We start from the raw sequence: 18,910 nt of genomic DNA, 5'->3' as shown, positions 1-18,910 counted from the left end.
GCATATACTTTTAAATCATTCTCTTCTTTGAGGACCTGTTCTGGGAATGTTTAACACTGCTTCCTCTCCCTGATGTAATTCATGTGAAATCAACTTCTCCATTCATCATAGAAGCTGACATGTTGCTACTTTTGTTTCCAGCACAACCCCAAGATCAGCTCAGGCTTCACCAGGAACTTCTCTCCTTTGGGATGATTACAGAAGTCAAAATATTACCAAAAGTGAGCAAGGAGGAGTCCTTCACTTCACCACCCCTAAATTGTCAAGCCCATGATCAAAACCTCAACATTTTCCTTATCTCCAAATGCCAGCTTCACATACCTTGTGAAAGGAGCAACTTCTTCCCCATTATGCTTACAATTACCTGAAATAGGATCCCCACCCAGTAGAAACATCATCTTTCTTTTTTTTTAAGATTTTATTTATTTATCTTTAGAGGGGAAGGGAAGGAGAGAGGGAGAGAAATATCAATGTTTGGTTGCCTCTCATGCGTCCCCTGCTGGGAACCGACCTGCAACCCAGGCATGTGCCCTAACTGGGAATCGAACTGCGATACTCTGGTTCACAGGCCCGTGCTCAGCCCACTGAGCTACACCAGCCAGGGCTCGAAACCTCAGCTTTCTTCATGAAACAGCTCTGTGTCCAGACTCCACAGCCTTTGAAAATAGCCATTATTTATGTTGACTGCTGAGGTTGGAAAGAGAATCCTAGTTGCATGTCCCTTAGTAAAAGTATCCCCAAATCCAGGGACTACCCCCTCCATAGAAGCTATAGACCCCCATGTATATCTCAGAATCTCTTCTCTTGGAGAGCATGGAGATTATTGATTCTAATTCTCCCATACTGCCAAATGAGGAAATGAAGCCAAAAGAGAAAAAGTTATTTGTCTAAAGTCAAACACACCAAGTCAATAGTGGGTAGAACAGAGACCAAATATAAGGTCTATGAAATCTTACAAGAATATATTTATTGCAGAAGGATGACTTCTGGAGATCATTCGTGTTCCCAAACTCATCATTTTTTTCATAGTAGACAAGCCAGGAAAGAAGTCTTAGATAAACAAAAATAAGATGATAATATAACACCTGTCTTAGATAGATTGCTGGTCAGGGGGAAAGCACAGGAGTTAAAAAAGGAGATCTCCAGAAGACAGGGAAGGTGTGAAGTTCCCCTAGGGCAGCTTCCCAAATTTTGTTCCATGGAATAGTAGACTCAGGAGATGGTCCACAGGAAAAAATTTACAATCATAAAGGTCTGAGAAATGCTTCATTCTATAGCTCCCTCTTGAAATTTTCTAATGCAGCATTAGAATAGGAAAGTTTCTGAAAAAATTTGCAATAAAGCATCTGTAAACTTTTTGTTACCAAGTAATTCCAAAATGTATTTGCCCTGGAAGCCTATTTTTTGTGCCTTCCTTCTGCAGCCCTTGACCCAATCTCTGAGGGAGAAAAACCCTTCACGTTGGCTATAACTTTCATGCCCTATAGCATTATGTTGACCCCACTTCAATTTTTTTCCTCACAAAATTCCTGGGTGGCATGTGTCCCAAAGGCCAAAAGGTAATGAAGTAGTGGAAAGTTAATCAAAACAAATATTTATTGAGTATTTTCTGCAACTAGAACATTGTGCTAGTGGTTGGGGTTGGGATGGAATAGAGAGACAGCAATCAAGGAAACACAGTCTTGTCCTCTAGAAGCACACAACCTAGTGGGGAATTCAAAAATATCCTCTGGAAAAGTTCACTAACAATTAACATGGTGTCATTGGGCAGTAGGAGATAAAGGGGTACATAAAAGGAACCAGGCAAAAAGCAATTTGAGAATTAAAAAGTGTAATTTGACTTTCAAAAGTCACTGGAGAGACTGGACTCTGGCTGGGCCAGGAAATATGGAGAGGAACTGGATAGCTAGAAAGAAATGTAGAGCGTATTCTCAGAAGGAGAAAAAGCAAGAGGAAAAAGAGAGATGGGTGATGTCAAAGTGTATTTAGAGCCAAGGCTGACTGTCAGGAAAGTGGGTTTCTAAGTCTTGCCATGGCAGTGGTGAGACTTCTGGTATCCCTGCTGAGAGATGCTGGAAGGTGAATGTGAAGGAAAAAAAAAAAACAATGAATCAAGTAACACTTACATTTCTGAGCCCTGGATACCTTTTAAAGACTACTGTACCCACCTCAGACTCCCACAGTGTGAGCAAAACCCACCCAGGACTGTTGCTTCCAGAGCCATCTGATTTTTCCATTAGTAACCTCAGATAAAATGCTTACATTCCCTCAAAGTTCCCAAAAATAACTTGTGAGAGCTTAGTTGGTGCTTTCCATATGTTCCTTATTTAGCTGATAGTCTATTTGTTGTATCTGAAGTGCCCTGGCCTGAAGTTGCTAGGCACATGCCGCACTTGGGGTATTTGACAAACTGACACTCTGCCACACGGAGTGTCCAACTCAGCTTGTCAAATACACGGAGCGTGGCACTGCAGAAGGCTGGGCCAGGGTCTTCAGTGGGGAGACGAGATCTTCGTAGGAGATGTGGCCCTAGAGAGAAAGAAAAAGTGTCACACCCTGAATCTCCGGGAAACTTCACAGGCTGTTGGGACTAGCTGAAGCACCATATTAAGGAAGTGAGTAAAGTAAACATAAAGCTTCTAATCAAAAGAGGAATCTATAGAATAAACTGTCTGTTGACAGCAAACAAGAAGAAAAAGAAAGATCTGAGGGTATGTAGGGAATACTCCATTGAGAGTTCAGGTGAGGCCCTAGTGCTCAGCTGGGGATTCCTCAAGCCTAAGTCTTATAGCAACAGCATTTGGGGGGTCTTGAGCTTTAGTGAGATCTTCTATGTAGCATAGAGAGAACAATTTGGTTATCATCCTGCATCACTCACCTCAGGAAGGAACCAGGTCCCAGAGTCAGTGTCATGTCCCATCTACCCAGCCCTCCCAGACAGTGTTGGGGATATGAATTTCAGCATTGAAGCCAAACATGGACTTGAATCCTGGCTCTGCCATTAATTATCTGGGAAACCTTGGATAATAATTTCATTTCTTTAAACTTGTTTTCCACTTCCTAAAAATGTGTATAAGTACAGTATGTACCTAATAAGTTATAGTGAGAATGACATGAGATAATGTACTTTAAAGTCCTTAGTTCATTGTTTTATACACAACAAGTACTCAAAAAATGGTGGTTGTGCTGACAGAAAGGAATCAAGGGTCAGTGACAATTGATTTAACAAGGTCAGGACAGATGAAACACAAATTTCTGAGAGCCTCAGCCTTGCCTAACATGATCCCCTTGTACCATCAAGACTCAAGAAAGGCAGCTATAAAAGAACTAGCATCTAGTTTCATCTACTCATGTTATAAATGAGGAAATGGAGGCTCATGTTAGGGAAGAAAGTTTCTAATGGTCATACAAGTTGTTCACAAGTTGTTCACAAGTTGTATTTGGAGTCTTGCCATATACCAACCCATTTTGCCTTCCAGCTTTAGTCATCAGTCATTTTACCTCCTTCCTGTACTTGTCCCTCTGGGAAAAAGTAGATACATCTACAAGAAAGGAAAAAGAAAGGCAGTTGTCTCAGCAGTGAGACATTGGAATACTTCAACCCACAGCCATAGGAGAAATAAGAAAGCTGCCAGAAGCATGGATAGGCTTGGAAATTCTGGGAGAATTCCTTTGACAACACTCAGATTCTATTGTCAAATATTCCAGGTTGTCTGAGTCAAATTTACCCCCTTCCTAGCAGTGGCAGTTGATCTGTAAGAAAGTAGTTGGCAATATTAAATACTGACATGAAAAGTAGTACACATTCCAAGTTATCAAGAATAGAGAACTGCCCCATGAGGCCATAAGGTCCTCTCCCAGCTAAAACAAGTCAGAATCCTTCTCTTTCAGAAAAAAAGTATGTTTTATTAACTCTTTTAGTTGAATGTATGTTGGTAAGGGGGTGACATGCCCCTCTAATTTGAGATCTTAGACTGATTTCAAACCTAAGGATCTAAAATGTATTTTCCATCCCTCCATTTTTCATGCTACCTACTCAATTTATCCCAAGCCACTCAGAAGCCTGGCTTTTTTTCTTTTAGCCAAAGCAGCAATTATTGTCAATGGATATGGTAGAGTGGGAAGAATCAGACAATGTTGCATTCTAATAGTGCTTTGGGCACCAACTAGCCAATCATGGCATTGGGAAAGTCTTTCTTCAGGCTTCAGTTTTCTTCTCCAGAACTGGGTACAAGAAGACTTACCTGGCAGAGTTGTTAGAAAACTGTTCTGTGATCTTTCCAGAGCTTCCCAAAAAGTAATCCACTTGTATCTTGGCTCATTCCCTGGAGCTGGCCAATTAAGGAAGTTGATTAATAGAGTTTGAATTCAGGGTGGCAGGGGAGAGGCAATTGGTGCCTTTCTTCTATCATTACCCTCATAGGTTACCAATCCCAGGGAGAAGACATGGACAAACTGGAGGAGTCCAAGCCTGCTGAACATCTTTTATGACTATGTCAAAAAGGAAAACCAATGTGAGGGAAGTAAATATTCCTTCTTAGTACACTGAAAACTGAAGAGCCTTATAAAACATATCACCCCACTATGAATGGAAGGAGTTGGTAGCTGGTCTGAAACCAATTTTCATTTCTACTCTTGATGTTCTAGTCCATGTTTCTCCAATAGAGTGTACATAAGAAAAGTTTACTTGAGAAAAGCTGGCCAGACCCAGAGGAAGAAGAGGTGGATACTTACATGAAGACATATTGAGAAATTCCCAAAACTTATCTCTTGGCCCATCATGCTACATAAAACATTATCATTTATCTCCTGCTCCACTCCAGAAGGGACTACACCAAGCAGCAGGATCTGCCCTGTAACTAACTCATCTGGGCCTTCTCATACTAGGGGCAGTCTGGATTATTTTTTCAGGCATGGTGCAGCAGCTTGTTCAGCCCCACCCAGAGATATTTACTCAGCATCATTCTCATTTGTCAACAGAGGGTTGACAATCATCAAAATTAGGGATGTAAAAACTAAGAGTCTCTAGACAAAATCCATCTCATTCTTCCCCTCCTCTTCTTTGCAAAAGAGGCCAAAATATTGAGTTATAGAATAGAAAAAAGACTTGCTCAAATATATACAGTGGGTAAATGGCAAACCAGGACTGCTACTCAAATATCATCAATCCTACTTCCAGAGAACATTTCATTTCCATGTGGGTATTTCCTAAACAGCATGTTTGGGGGAAAAATATCATCCTTCACTATCACTTAGAGGTTCCAGGATAGAAAACCAATGAGAACCTTCTTCTCCTCAATCCTTAACCCAAGATCCCTGACGAGGGTTCAAAAAGAATGAGATGGACAGGACCAAGCCATGTTTAGTAGCCATAGACACTAGCCCAGGTTGGGAGTCCAAGAAAAGAAGGCAAATGCATACTATACCTGTTACTGAAGTGGTGCCTTTGTCTCAGAGGAGGCACAGGTTCCTTGGTGATAGCCAACCTATAGAGGCCAGAGGGAACTGGGCTTTATGTGGTGAGCAGGATCGTCGTGTGTTTTGAAGGGCCCTTGGTGTCTTCAAGAGGAAACAGAAATGAGGAAGATAAGGCTGAGGTTAGCCAACGGAAATCTGGGGGCAAAATGACAAAACAGTGCTGTTGTGAAAGGGTCCACTAGTGCAGCAACAGTCTTCACTGCCATGTGCCCGCCCACTCCCAACAACCTCCAAAAGACACTGGCTCTCCTAGCTGCAGAGAGTCGAAGCAAAAAAGCCCCTGGCTACCCTGGCTCTACCTATGGGCCAAGGAGGTTCTCCAGAGCTATTGAGGGAACCCTAGAATATCGTAGCTGGGGCATTATCAAATGAAAATCCCTATTGTCAAATTGAGAAATTGAGCTTCTGAGGGATGAAAGAAAATGTCTGATAACAAACAGAAAATTAATGGCATAGCCAGAATTCAAATCTATTTCTATCAACACCAAATCATGGGTTCTCTCACTTTGTCAGAATGCTTACTAGCAACAGAAATACCCTTTTTATCCCCCTTGGAACAGCTACATAATTTGCAATGCCCAGTCCAAAATGAAAATGCTTATTTTAAAACAAAGTAAGAATTTCAAGATGGTAACAGCAGAACATTAGGCCAAGTGTGGGGTCTTTGTAAGCACTGGTCCCTATGGAACTTTACAGCTCACATGCCTATGAAACTGGCCCTGCTTGCACTGCTCTGACCACATTCTGGTATCCAAGAGTCTTATAAATGTAAGTAAAGAAGGAAATTCATATATATTAAAGAACTTAGTATGTGATTTACATGTACTATCTCATTTAATCAACCATTATGTGTATGGTATTTTTATTACCCTTATTCACAGGTGAGGAAGCTGAGGCACATAGAAGTAAAGGTGCTTGCCTAGGAACAAAAAACTAGGAAATAATGTAGAAAGGGGCATCTGCAAGCATTTTTTTCTGGCTCCAAATGTTAGGCTTTTTCTACTCTCCCATGTTGAGTACAAAGAGAAGGAAGAAAAGAAGGTGACACTGGGAAGGAAGAGATGGTACCAGAACCTTAATTGTGACTTTCAGATTTCATATGAGATGTGAAAGGTATGAGAAGAAAATGGGTGGCTTTACAGCATCTTGTGTTTGCAATCTTTGGGTAGTCCCCATTCATGGTCAGGAAAATGCTTGATTCCCATTATGCAGTGCTCTACATCGTGAATCCTGATGATGTGACAGATGGAAGAGGCAATTACTGCAATGCTTTAAGAGTATGCTTGGGATCACCTTCAATGACTGCAGTGCCCAAGTCCCAGTCTTTAGTCTGTATAGCAGTTTTAGAACCTCAGGAAGTACTCAAGCACCTGTGAATACTCTACCCAACCTACATATGAGGTCTGTCTAGAAAAAGTTCGGGCACTGTTAATATAACGAGAATGATTTGCACAACATTTATGTAACCTGGCAGCCAAGGAGAGTGGACTGGAATGTGCACGTGTGAACAATGACAACACTGTACTGGTCAATGAAGGCCATACACACCATGGAGTGCGCATATGTACTGTATGGTCATCATATTCAAAGTGATTGAGTAAGTAGAGCAATGAATCTGCATCAAATTTTGTGTGAAGCTTAAATATTCCTCCATGGAAATTATTTGGATAATTCAGAAGGCTTTCAGGGATGATGCAATGAGTGCAGTGCAAATAAAAGTACAGCATGAATGCTTCAAAGATGGTAGAGAATCTGTTGAAAACAATTCACATTCTGGAAAGCCTGTAACAAGCAGAACATCTGAGAATGTTGAACATGTACAGGCTGCAATCAATGAACATCAGCAACTGACAGTGCAAGAACTAGAAGCTGATCTGGGGCTTCCAAAATCTACTGTGTCTGAGATTTTGACACAAGATCTTGGCTTAAAACACATTGTGGCAAAATTCGATCCATGGCTTCTGCTACCAGAGTAGAAGGAACATCATGCTGCAGTTGGTAATAACTTGATTCAAACCTCTACCAATGAACCAGGTTTCCTCAAGAATATCATAATGCTGGGACAACTGTGTGACACCCCAAGGTGCCTACTTTGAAGGGGACTGAGGCATCATAGTGTATGTACAACGTTTCTAGTATCTTGTATCTTCTTCAATAAATGTGTTTTTCATTGTACTTCCTGGATACTTTTGGGACACGTCTCATTCAGTCTTACAAATTCAAATTCAAAAGAAAAAAACTGTATCCCAGAAACCAGGAGTTATGTGCCTTAGTCCCAGATTTGCCAACTGTGTTGCCTCCCTTAGCCTTGGTTTTCCATTTAACTAACTGAAGTTGGACTAGATGATCTCCATGGCTTCTCCAACTCAAACATTTCCTGGTTCCTTTATAAACCCCCCATCCCTGCCTCCTCATAGTAGGCTTTCCTGTGAGGGCCTAGAGGCTTTAGGGACAAGTTAGGGTAGGTATTCACTTGCACTCATACTACTCTACAGAAAACTTCCCTACCAGAATAATGTAGTGGCTTAGTTCTCGTGACCAGTTTCTCTACATCTGGCTTCTAGAGAGATTCAGTTCCTTTTTTTTTTTTTCCTTTCTTACTAAAGTCTAGGGTGGAAGCAGTATTGTACTGTGGGCAATTTCTTAAGGAGGGATCCCATTGTTTCTGTTCACAGTGTAGTGATTAAATTCACCTACATACTTTGTTATTTTCCCACCTATAAGTTAAAGTACTCTACTGGTTTGTTTTTTTTTTTAACAGGGGCTTTCTGGAGACATTGTCTTCACCTAAAGTAATAGTTAACAGTGGCTACTTTGGGCTTCACAATGGGTCTATAAAAGAGAACGTTAGGAGCCAGGAGGACCTGTAAATCATTCTACTATGTAGAAGGCATAAATTAGTACAAAAGGCACTTAGAGTTCTTCTTTAATTCACAAACAATGCTAGGAAGGGCCAAGTTTGCAGCAATAGCAAAAAGGGCACTTTTCCTTTAGGTCTGTTGTCCACCCAAAGTACACAGTCTTCCCATTTTGGATGCTCTCTGAGTTGGCTATGCTTATAAAAGGGGATGAGGAAGAAAAGAATTGGGTAGGGGCTCAGGAAAGCGGCGCTTAGATCCCACACTGTAGACACATTCATTTATTAACTCAGTGCTGAAATGGAAAAAAACACTAACTTTTTTAGTCAGATTTCCCATTTCTCAGAACCCAGGTTATAACACCTGGCTTTTAGACCCACCTCTCCAACTCATTAATTAAATTCCCTTGAAAATCATGCACAGCCTGTCTGAGCCTCAGCTATCACATCATAGAAGGATTCTTGGGCTAGAGGGGAGAGGAACACAGGCATGAACCTGAGGAACTATATCTTTCTATAGAATGAAACAAGTTATTTGACAAAGGTACAAAGTGCTGTAAGAAATATTAGTAAGAAACGCATAACTCTCCAGGGCAGAGGGTGAAGAGGTGGTGATGTTTAGAAATGTTCTTTAAAAAGTAGGGCATTTAAAGAACGTTCTTTAAAATCCTTTAAAAAGGATTTTAGCTAGAGCTTAAAAAAAAGAGAGAGAGAATAGCAATGTTCATTGTGATTGGAAACCTTCTCTGACTACTCCTCTCAGCAAAATTAGTTACTCCCTGCTCTGTCTACTTCTAGTCCTTAAAAACTGTCCATTCTGCAGACTTATGTATCTGTCTCTCACTGGAGGCCAAGAACTTTCCAAAGTAGGGACTGTGTATGATTCTTTCCTTTTCTCACAGGGCCAGGAGAAAAATAGTTGCCCCAGATTCTGAGTTGAACAAATGAATGTGTTGGTGCATAAGTAAACACAGGCAAACTCCTTAGCCCAAGAACCCCATTTTCTATAGCTTACCTCACCTCCACGAAGGAACTAAGAAAGCCCCCCTTCAACTCTGAGTTCATCTCCCTGCTCACCTACCCCCACCTCCTATCGGAAGCCTGCAAAGAAAAGGCCCCAAGGATAATTGCAACTCTGATACCACTTCCCATGCAAGAGAATGGTGTCCACACACTCCACCTCAATCCTGGTTATTGCTGTGTATATGATTGCAATGGGGCTTCCTCTGAAAGGAAACCCAAAGGCTGATGCAATGTATAGGGCACCCCAAGGCCAGGGTTGAAGAACTTCATGTACATCTGGGCCTGGGGACAGAGAGTTCACTGAGAGGTTTCTCACAAACCCAGTGATATTGACAAGGTATTTGGCAACAATTAACCTATAAACTACAGTTCAACTTCATTCAACAGTATGTTGAGTTATTTCATGCAGCAACTTTTTTACTGATATGTCCCCTAGAGCAAGGGACATAAAGGAAAGAATAAATGAATGGTATCTCATCAAAATAAAAAGCTTTTGCATGGCTAAAGAAAACAGTATTAAAATAAAAAGACAACCAACTGTATGGGAAAACATAAATGCCAATGATACCTCAGACAAGGGTTTAATCTCCAAAATATACAAAGAACTTACATGACTCTACTCTAAGAAGACAACTAACCCGATTAAAAAATGGGCAAAGGGACTTCCACCAAGATGGAGGTGTAGCTGGACGCACTGTACCTTCTCGCACAACCAAGTTTAAAAACAACAAAGTTTTAGCGACAAAAATGCAGCCAAACCACAGAAAATTGAACTATATGAAGTCTGACAACAACAAACCCTTTCGCCAAACCAGTAAGAGGGGCAGAGCCAGCAGCAAAGCAGGATTGGGCAGGAAAGATCCACCGGACCTACTCAGGCGTGCGCGACCCACATGCACCAGCAGCCGTGGGCGGACCCACTGAGGGCACAAGGCGGTGGACTGAGGGCTGACTGCAGTCACACATTCGTGTGCAGATACACTGGTGAAGGAGCCAGCAGAGAGACAGACGACGCAGGCCCCAGTGGCGGGAAGCGACAGAAGGGACTGCCTTTGTCCTTCTCTTACCCGCCCCCACATAAGCGTCACACCAGCGACCTGGGTGGCCCCACCCTGGTGAAAACCTAAGGCTCCGCTCCTCATCTGTAACAGGCACAAACAGATCAAAACAAGGCTCAAGAACAACTCAGAGCCCCAGAGCCAATAAATCTAAGCAACGAAGAAATACCAAACTTTCAGATGCACAGTTCAAAACACTGGTGATCAGGATGCTAACAGAACTGGTTGATTTTAGTCAAAAATTAGAGGGACATATGAAGGCTAAACTAATTGAAATGAAGGGAAATGCACAGGAAACCAATAGTAATGGAAAGGAAACTGGGGCTCAAATCAAAGGTGTGGAACAGAAGGAAAAAAAAATGACCTAAGAGAAAAGGATGAAGAAACAAGAATTCAAAAAAAGGAGGAGAGGCTCAGGAACCTCCAGGACATCTTTAAATATTCCAACATCCTAATTAAAGGGGTACCAGCAGGGGAACAGGAACAGCCACGAGGAGAAAATTTTTTGAACAAATAATAAAGAAGAACTTCCCCAATCTGGAAAAAAAAAAAGAGACTTCCAGGAAATCCAGGAAGCTCAGAGAGTCCCAAAGAAGTTGGACCCAAGAAGGAACACACCAAGGCACATCATAATTACATTAGCCAAAATTAAAATGAAGGAGAGAATCCTAGAAGCTGCAAGAGCTAAGGGGACAGTCACCTGCAAAAGAGTCCCCATCAGACTGTCAGCAGATTTCTCAAAAGAGACCTTACAGGCAAGAAGGGGCTGGAAAGAGGTATTCCAAGTCATGAAAACCAAAGACCTACAACCAAGATTGCTCTATCCAGCAAAACTTTCATTTAGAATGGAAGGACAGATAAGGTGCTTCTCAGATAAGATCAAATTCAAGGAGTTCATCATCACCAAGCCCTTATTATATGAAATGTTAAAGGGACTTATCTAAGAAAAAGAAGTTAAAGAAACTTGAACAGTGAAAGGACAGCAAACTCACAGTTATTAACAACCACACCTAAAACAAAAGCAAACTAAAAGGACAGCTAGATCAGGAGTGGAAACATAGAAATGAAGATCTCAAGGAGGGTTAGCAACAGGGGAGTGGGAGGAGGAGAAGGGGGGAGAAGGTACAGAAAATAAGTAGCATAGACAGTAGATAGAAAATAGATGGGGGGCAAGAATAGCATGGGAAATATAGAATCTAAAGGACTTGAGACACATGGTCATAAACTAAAGGGGGTAATGGTGGGGATGGGGGGTAGGGTGGAGGGGAATGAAGGGGGGAATAGCACAACTGTAACAGCATAATTAATAAAAAAATTTAAAAAAAACTAAAACAAAAGCAAATTGAGAGGACTGCTAGATCAGGAGCAGAACGAAAGAAATGAAGATCGCATGGAGGGTTAGCAATAGGAGAGTGGGAGAAGGAGAGGGGGGAGAAGGTACAGAAAATAAGTAGCATAGATGGTAGGTAGAAAATAGATAGGGGGGAGGGCAAGAATAGTAGGGGACATATAGAATCTAAAGAACTTGAGACACGTGGTCATAAACTAAAGGGGGGAATGGTGGGGAAGGGGTGCGCAGGGTGGAGGGGAATGAAGGGGGGAATAGAGCAACTGTAATGGCATAATCAATAAAATATATTTTTTGAAGAAGAATCCGGAAAAAAATGGGAAAAGGACTTGAACAGACGCTTCTCCAAGGAGGACATACAGAGGATCCAGAGACACATGAAAAGATGCTCAATATTGCTTGCTATCAGAGAGATGCAAATTAAAACCACAATGAGATACCGCTTTACGCCAGCCAAAATGGCTATCATAAACAAAGCAGCAAACAACAAATGTTGGATAGGTTGTGGGGAAAAGGGGTCCCTAGTGCGCTGTTGGTGGGATTGCAGACTGGTACAACCATTATGGAAAACAGTATGGAATTTTCTCAGAAAAATAAAAATCAACCTGCCTTTTGACCCAGCAATTCCACTGCTAGTATTATATCCTAAGAATCCTAAAACATCAATATCAAAGAACCTATGCACCACAATGTTCATAGAAGCGCAATTTACAATAGCCAAGAGCTGGAAGCAACCTAGGTGCCCATCAGTAAATGAATGGATCAAAAAATTATGGTACATATACACAATGGAATTCTATGAAGCAGAAAGAGAGAAGGAGCTCCTACCCTTTGCAACAGCTTGGTTGGAACTGGAAAGCATTATGCTGAGTGAAATAAGCCAGGCATTGAAAAACAAATACCATATGATCTCACCTTTAACAGGAAGCTAAACAACAAAACGAACAAGCAAGCAGAATAAAAACAAAGACACTGAAATAGAGAACAAAGGGACAGTGACCAGAGGGGAGAGGGAAGGGAATTTAAGGGGAAAGAAGGGGAGGGATTTGGAGGAACAAATAGGAAGGACACAGGGACGAGAACTAAGGGGAGTGGAAATGGGAGGGAGGTGGGGAGCATGGTGGGGGCTGGGCTGGGATGGGAGTAAAAGACAGAATACTGTACTTGAAAAATAATTAAATTTAAAAAATTTTAAAAAACTGTGTTGAGTTATAACTGGCTACAAGCTTTATGCTTGGCACTAAATGGGAAAAAGAAATATATGACAGAGCAGTAAAGTACATCTAATAGAAAGATAATGTGAGCCACAAATTTTCTAATAGCCAGATTAAAATTTTCAGAAATAAATAGGTGAAAGTAATTTTGATAATATATTTTATTTTACCCAATACATCTAAAATATTATCTTAAACTGATAGCAATGTAAAAAATAATAATATATTCCAGGTATAATGTGATGTTTATTTTATACTTACTGTACATCACAATTTGTACTAGCTATGTTTTTAATTTTCAATTGTCACATGTAGCTAGTAGCTACCACACTAGACAACACAGGTATAAGAGGTGATCCCTGTCCTCAAGGAATGCACAACCAAGTCCAGGAGTCAGACTAATCCACAAGCATGTACAAGAAACAAATACTGGAGTGGAACTGCATGTATAGAAAAGAGCACTGTATCACAAGTCAGCACAACTGGGCTACAATATTTTCTCTGCCACCGAGTCTTTGTGTGACCTTAAGTAAATCCCTTTCTCTCTATGTGCCTCCATATTTCCATCACTATAGTGAGTCTGGAACTAGCTTTACTTGGTCAACAAATACATGTTAAGTGTTTTCTAGGTATAGACATTGTAGGAGCCACTCAGGGTACAGAGATGAACAAGATACCTAAAATGTCTGTTTTCTTGACATTTGGAGTATGGTGGAAAATAGAAATTAAATAATTCCAGGTGAATATGAGAAGAAATGTGGAAGCACAGGGACCTGGGAGAACACATAACAAGGGAACCCAATCCACCAGGCTTGAATATGGTCAAAAAAAACTTTTCAGAGGAAGTGACATTTGAGGTGAGGTGAAAAATTAGAAGAAGCGAACCAAGTAAATAATTGGTGAAAAGCCATTCCAGGAAGAAGAAACAGCAAAGGTACAAGCTCCAAGATGAGAAAGAATGTGGTGTAGTCCAGGAACATAAGGAGGCTAATGTGTCCTACAATAAAGTATACAAAGAAAAGAATAGCACAAAGCAAGGTAGAAGAGGCAATTAAGGCAGCCTGAGGAAGGCCTTGTATGCTAGCTTGAGGGTTTGAAACTTATTCAGTGAGGACACATAAAGAGCCAGAAAAGATACAGATGATATAGTGCCCTTCCATCTCCAAGCCAAAGAATTTTGGAGTCTATGCCATGGAAAGAAAAGTTAATTTGAACTGTTTCAACTACAAACTTCACAGACGTGGTAACATTTTAAAAGACCCCTGAAGTAAGATCAGAGAAGGGCATTCCAGGCAGAGAGGTGAATACGAGTGAAAGTGCGGAGGTAGGAAAGGACATGGTGAACTTATATGAATGGAGGGACCACTGATTCAACAGGATAAATATAAGCCTAAGAATACCTTTGAACATCTATAGATATTCAAACACATCAAATGTGTTCTGAGAAAAACCAGGGAAAAAACTTGGACCTACCAAGAGATTCATTTTGTACTGTAATGATAATTAAACACATATTGTGAACTTACTAAGTGCCAGGCACTGTCTCAAGCCCTTTCCGTGTATTAGTTTATGTAATATCCTCATGACATTCTTATGAAGGAGACACTATAATTAGCATCATTTGACAAATGAAGAGCTGAGGTTCAAGTAGGTCATGTCACTTGCCTAAAGTTAAACAGTGAGTAAATGACAGAGGCAGGAGTCAAATGTCATGTGACAATTTATGAAGGGTAGAGCTTCTGAAGCAATCTACAAAAATATACAATATGGCTCTGGCTAAGAAATATCAAATTCAACTCAGTTATCACCTCAGTCTACAAGGGCTGTTTTACACAGAAAAACCTTAATTAATTTCCAATTTATTATCATTAGACAGGCTGAGCTAAAGAAGACCTCTGCTTAGCTTCAAGTAAACAATATAAATAACATAGGAGTTCCAAAGAGTTGTTTAAAGATTAAGAAAAGAAAAATGGTTCCACTCCTCACTCCCTATATCTTATTCCCGGTCAGAGTCCTACAAATGCTTTCATCTGTGACAAAAATAACTGAAATGAACCTAATCAATCTTTCTTAATCTATTTTCTACAATGGTCCATCTATTCCCCTAGTACGGGAAAGGAATGAAGAAGGAACCAATTTATAATAGCTCATTGCATATATTTGAAAGAAACAAAACTACATTTCTTTGAAATACATATTTTTTAATTCAGACTGGGGTAGGTGTCTCTGGAATCATTGATCTGGCACACACTACTGCATTGGCTCTGCTCTCAATCTCCCTAGTATTTTCTTTGACTAAAACAAGGGCAAGGATGATGCATTTTGTGGGGACAGAGTAAAATATAAGCTAAACCCTTCAGCTTATACAACAGCTATACATCTAGAACAAGGAGGCTAGAATTTGGTGTAGCATTGATTATAGAGGCAATTAATTCTTATATACTTCTCTCCAGATTAGTCACCAGGACACTCCTCTTTAATATTCTTGCCCTATATTTAGATGCGTCAGTTTTCAAAGTCTTATCTAAAGAGTGTCAACCATCACAATTTGTGTGGTAATAGGCAGTTCAGAATTTCCAATGTCTAACCTAAACTTTTCTTTTTTTTTAAATTTATTTAATTATTGTTCAAGTACAGTTTTCTGTTTTTTACTCCCATCCCAGCCCACCCCCCCATGCTCCTCACCTCCCTCCCATTTCCACCCCCCTTAGTTGTTGTCCATGAGTCCTTTATACTAGTTCCTGTAAATCCTTCCCTTTTTTCCCCTGAAATTCCCTCCCCTCTCCCCTCTGGTCGCTGTCCCCCTGTTCTCTATTTCAGTGTCATTGTTTTTATTTTGCTTGCTTGTTTGTTTTGTTGTTTAGGTTCCTGTTAAAGGTGAGATCATATGGTATTTGTTTTTCAATGCCTGGCTTATTTCACTCAGCATAATGCTTTCCAGTTCCATCCATGCTCTTGCAAAGGGTAGGAGCTCCTTCTTTCTTTCTGCTTCATAGAATTCCATTGTGTATATGTACCATAATTTTTGATCCATTCATTTACTGATGGGCACCTAGGTTGCTTCCAGCTCTTGGCTATTGTAAATTGTGCTGCTATGAACATTGGGGTGTATAGGCTCTTTTGGATTGGTGTTTTAGGTTTCTTCCAATATAATCCCAGCAGTGGAATTGCTGGATTAAAATGCAGGTCCATTTTAAGTTTTTTTAGAAAATTCCATACTGTTTTCCATAATGGTTGTACCAGTCTGCAATCCCACCAACAATGGATTAGGGTCTCCTCTTCTCCACAACCTCTCCAACACTTGTTGTTTGTTAACCTAAACTTTTCTAACTCCAAAACAGATGCTATGATGTAGATGGCCAAGTGTCTCTTACTGATGAACAGTGTTACAACTAGAATAATTGAAAAAAAAATCAAAGACTCTCACAGTGGCTCTGGACTAATGACAGGTATTTCAGGTTGTCGTGTGAGGCCTGTGTTATAGTGACAAGAACATTGAGTCTGCAGTTCAAACACCTAGATTTGAATTCCAGTTTGCCACTTGCTAGGTGTGGCAAATTTACCCAGTTTGCCTTGGGTAAATTGCTATTTTTTTCTCACTATCCATTTCTACATCTCAAAATTAAGCTAATAAATAGGTAACTTATGAGATTTCAGGAAAGTAGTATACTTGAGAGCTCCAGTCAAGGCCAGATAATACAAGGTAAAATGTTTTTTTAAAGCTATTTATTGGGGAGTGAAGTGAGTTGGCAGCTAGCAGTGGCCAAGTTGATTCTGAAGGGAACTCAAGATGACTGGTTCTAAGGAGTTCAAGCTGAACCAGCCACCCAAGGATGGTATCTCTTCAGTGAAGTTCAGCCCCAACACCTCCCAATTCCTCCTATTCTCCTCCTGGGACACATCAGTACACCCCTACAATATTCCAGCCAACTCCATGCAGCTCAAGTACCAGCACACCAACGCTCTCCTGGACTGTGCCTTCTGTGATCCAACACATGCCTGGCGTGGGGGATTAGATCATCAATTGAAAATTCGTGATTTGAACACTGATCAAGAAAATCTTCTTGGAGCCCATGAATGCCCCTATCAGATGTGTTAAATACTGTCCAGAAGTAAATGCGATGGTTACTGGGAGTTGAGATCAGACAGTAAAATTGTGAGACCCCAGAACTCCTTGTAATGCTGGGACCTTCTCTCAGCCTGAAAAGGTGTATACACTTTCAGTGTCTGGAGACAGGCTGATTGTGGGCACTGCAGGCTGCAGAGTGTTGGTGTAGGACCTGCGGAACATAGGCTACATGTAGCAGCACTGGAAGTCCAGACTCACTGCATCCAAATGTTTCCAAACAAGCAGAGTTATGTATTGAGCTCTATTGAAGGCTGAGGGGCAGTTGAGTACTTGGACCCAAACCCTGAGGTACAGAAGATGTATGCCTTCAAGTGTCACAGACTAAAAGGAAATGACATTGAGCGTATTTACCCAGTCAATGCCATTTCCTTTCACAATATCTACAATACATTTGCCATAGGTGGTTCTAATGGATTTGTAAATAGCCGGGATCCATTTAGCAAAAAGTGACTGTGCAAGTTCCACCAGTACCCCACCAGCATCGCATCACTTGCCTTCAGTCGTGAGGAAACTACACTTGCAATAGCATCATCATGTATGCATGAAATGGATGACACAGAACATCCTGAACATGGTATCTTCATTTGCCAAGTGACAGATGCAGAAACAAAATCCAAGTCCACCTAATCATCTTGTGAAAGTGCTTTCTCTATGGAAAGATTTGTTTTCCCTCCTACAAATACATTCTTAACCCCTAAGGGATGCATTGTAGTCATTGTACATACATTACTTAGTATGTGGATTTCTCTGTTTTCTGTTTGACAAAACTTGTCTGCACCTTTTCATGTTGACTTTGTGTAGGATGAGGAGTCTTGGTGTCCTTGTGCAGTAGTCAAAGAATTGTTTTTCTCCCAGCAAGCCCAGTCACTTTTTCTGAGCAGCTTGAGCTCTCTTTGTAAAATAATCTGAATCTGTGATGTCTATTCTGTTTAATAAATCATAGATTCGGAAAAAAATAAAATAAACAACTACAAGCTATATATTGGCACAAGAAGGGGTACTGTACCTCTATTCTCTGTTCTGGGCAAAATGAGAAGTACAAATGGAGGGGGGAAAGTTTTATTGAGTGCTTGTTATGTACCACATACTCTCACATCAATTATATCACTTATTCTTCTCAACAACACTGCAGAATATGAATTATTTCTATTTCACAAATGAGGACATTGACACTCAAAGAAGTAACAATGCCCCTCAAAATCATATACTTAGTAAGTGACAGAGGTGAGATTCGGGTATAGTTGTTCAAATACATTTCAGAGCGTGAGAGTGTCTATAACTACATATGAGGCCCACTTCTCTGACCCAATGATGTTATCAGACATTCAGGAAATTCCCTGGTTTATCTCAATGGTTGACAATGGAGGTGGAAGGAGGAGCACATTGCAGGCCTCTCTAGCCAGTTTGACTCTATCCAGGAGATGGTCAGCTTTTGGACCCTGTGGCATGAATTCCCAGAATCTGCAGGTTTGTCCTTCTTATTATTACCTATTAAGAATAAACAGAGGAGAGAAAGGGGGCATCTGAAGACTCCTCCACACTGTGCTGATAGGCCTAAAAACACAGAAGTAGGGAGCCAATAATTGACTAATGGCTACTATGTCCCAGGCACTCTGCTGGATGCTTTAGTCACATCATCTCATGTAATCTTCACAACTATTCTTGGAGTTGGAAGGTGTTTTCTGCTTTCAAAAGATGAAAACCATGGAGTTCAGAAGGCTCAAAGGAGTCCCCATCAGACTGTCAGCAGATTTCTCAAAAGAGACCTTACAGGCAAGAAGGGGCTGGAAAGAAATATTCCAA

The 18,910-nt window shown here is 40.8% G+C and overlaps 1 long non-coding RNA gene and 1 pseudogene across 1 annotated transcript; one reads left to right on the top strand and one right to left on the bottom strand.

The window, feature by feature from the left end:
- Positions 1-1,578: 1,578 nt before the first annotated feature.
- On the bottom strand, positions 1,579-5,546 carry LOC119056299 (uncharacterized). Its single transcript, XR_005083860.2, has 4 exons — positions 5,427-5,546; positions 4,245-4,331; positions 3,464-3,542; positions 1,579-2,529 (listed from the first exon to the last, which is right to left on the bottom strand). It is a non-coding gene; the product is annotated as an uncharacterized LOC119056299 (long non-coding RNA).
- Positions 5,547-16,768: 11,222 nt separating this feature from the next.
- On the top strand, positions 16,769-17,734 carry LOC119056296 (mitotic checkpoint protein BUB3-like; annotated as a pseudogene).
- Positions 17,735-18,910: the final 1,176 nt, after the last annotated feature.

The sequence above is a fragment of the Artibeus jamaicensis genome, unplaced genomic scaffold (genome assembly GCF_021234435.1).
Source record: "Artibeus jamaicensis isolate MK-2021 breed Jamaican fruit bat unplaced genomic scaffold, CSHL_Jam_final contig_457, whole genome shotgun sequence".
NCBI lineage: Eukaryota > Metazoa > Chordata > Mammalia > Chiroptera > Phyllostomidae > Artibeus > Artibeus jamaicensis.
This window is presented reverse-complemented; position numbering and strand designations above follow the sequence as displayed.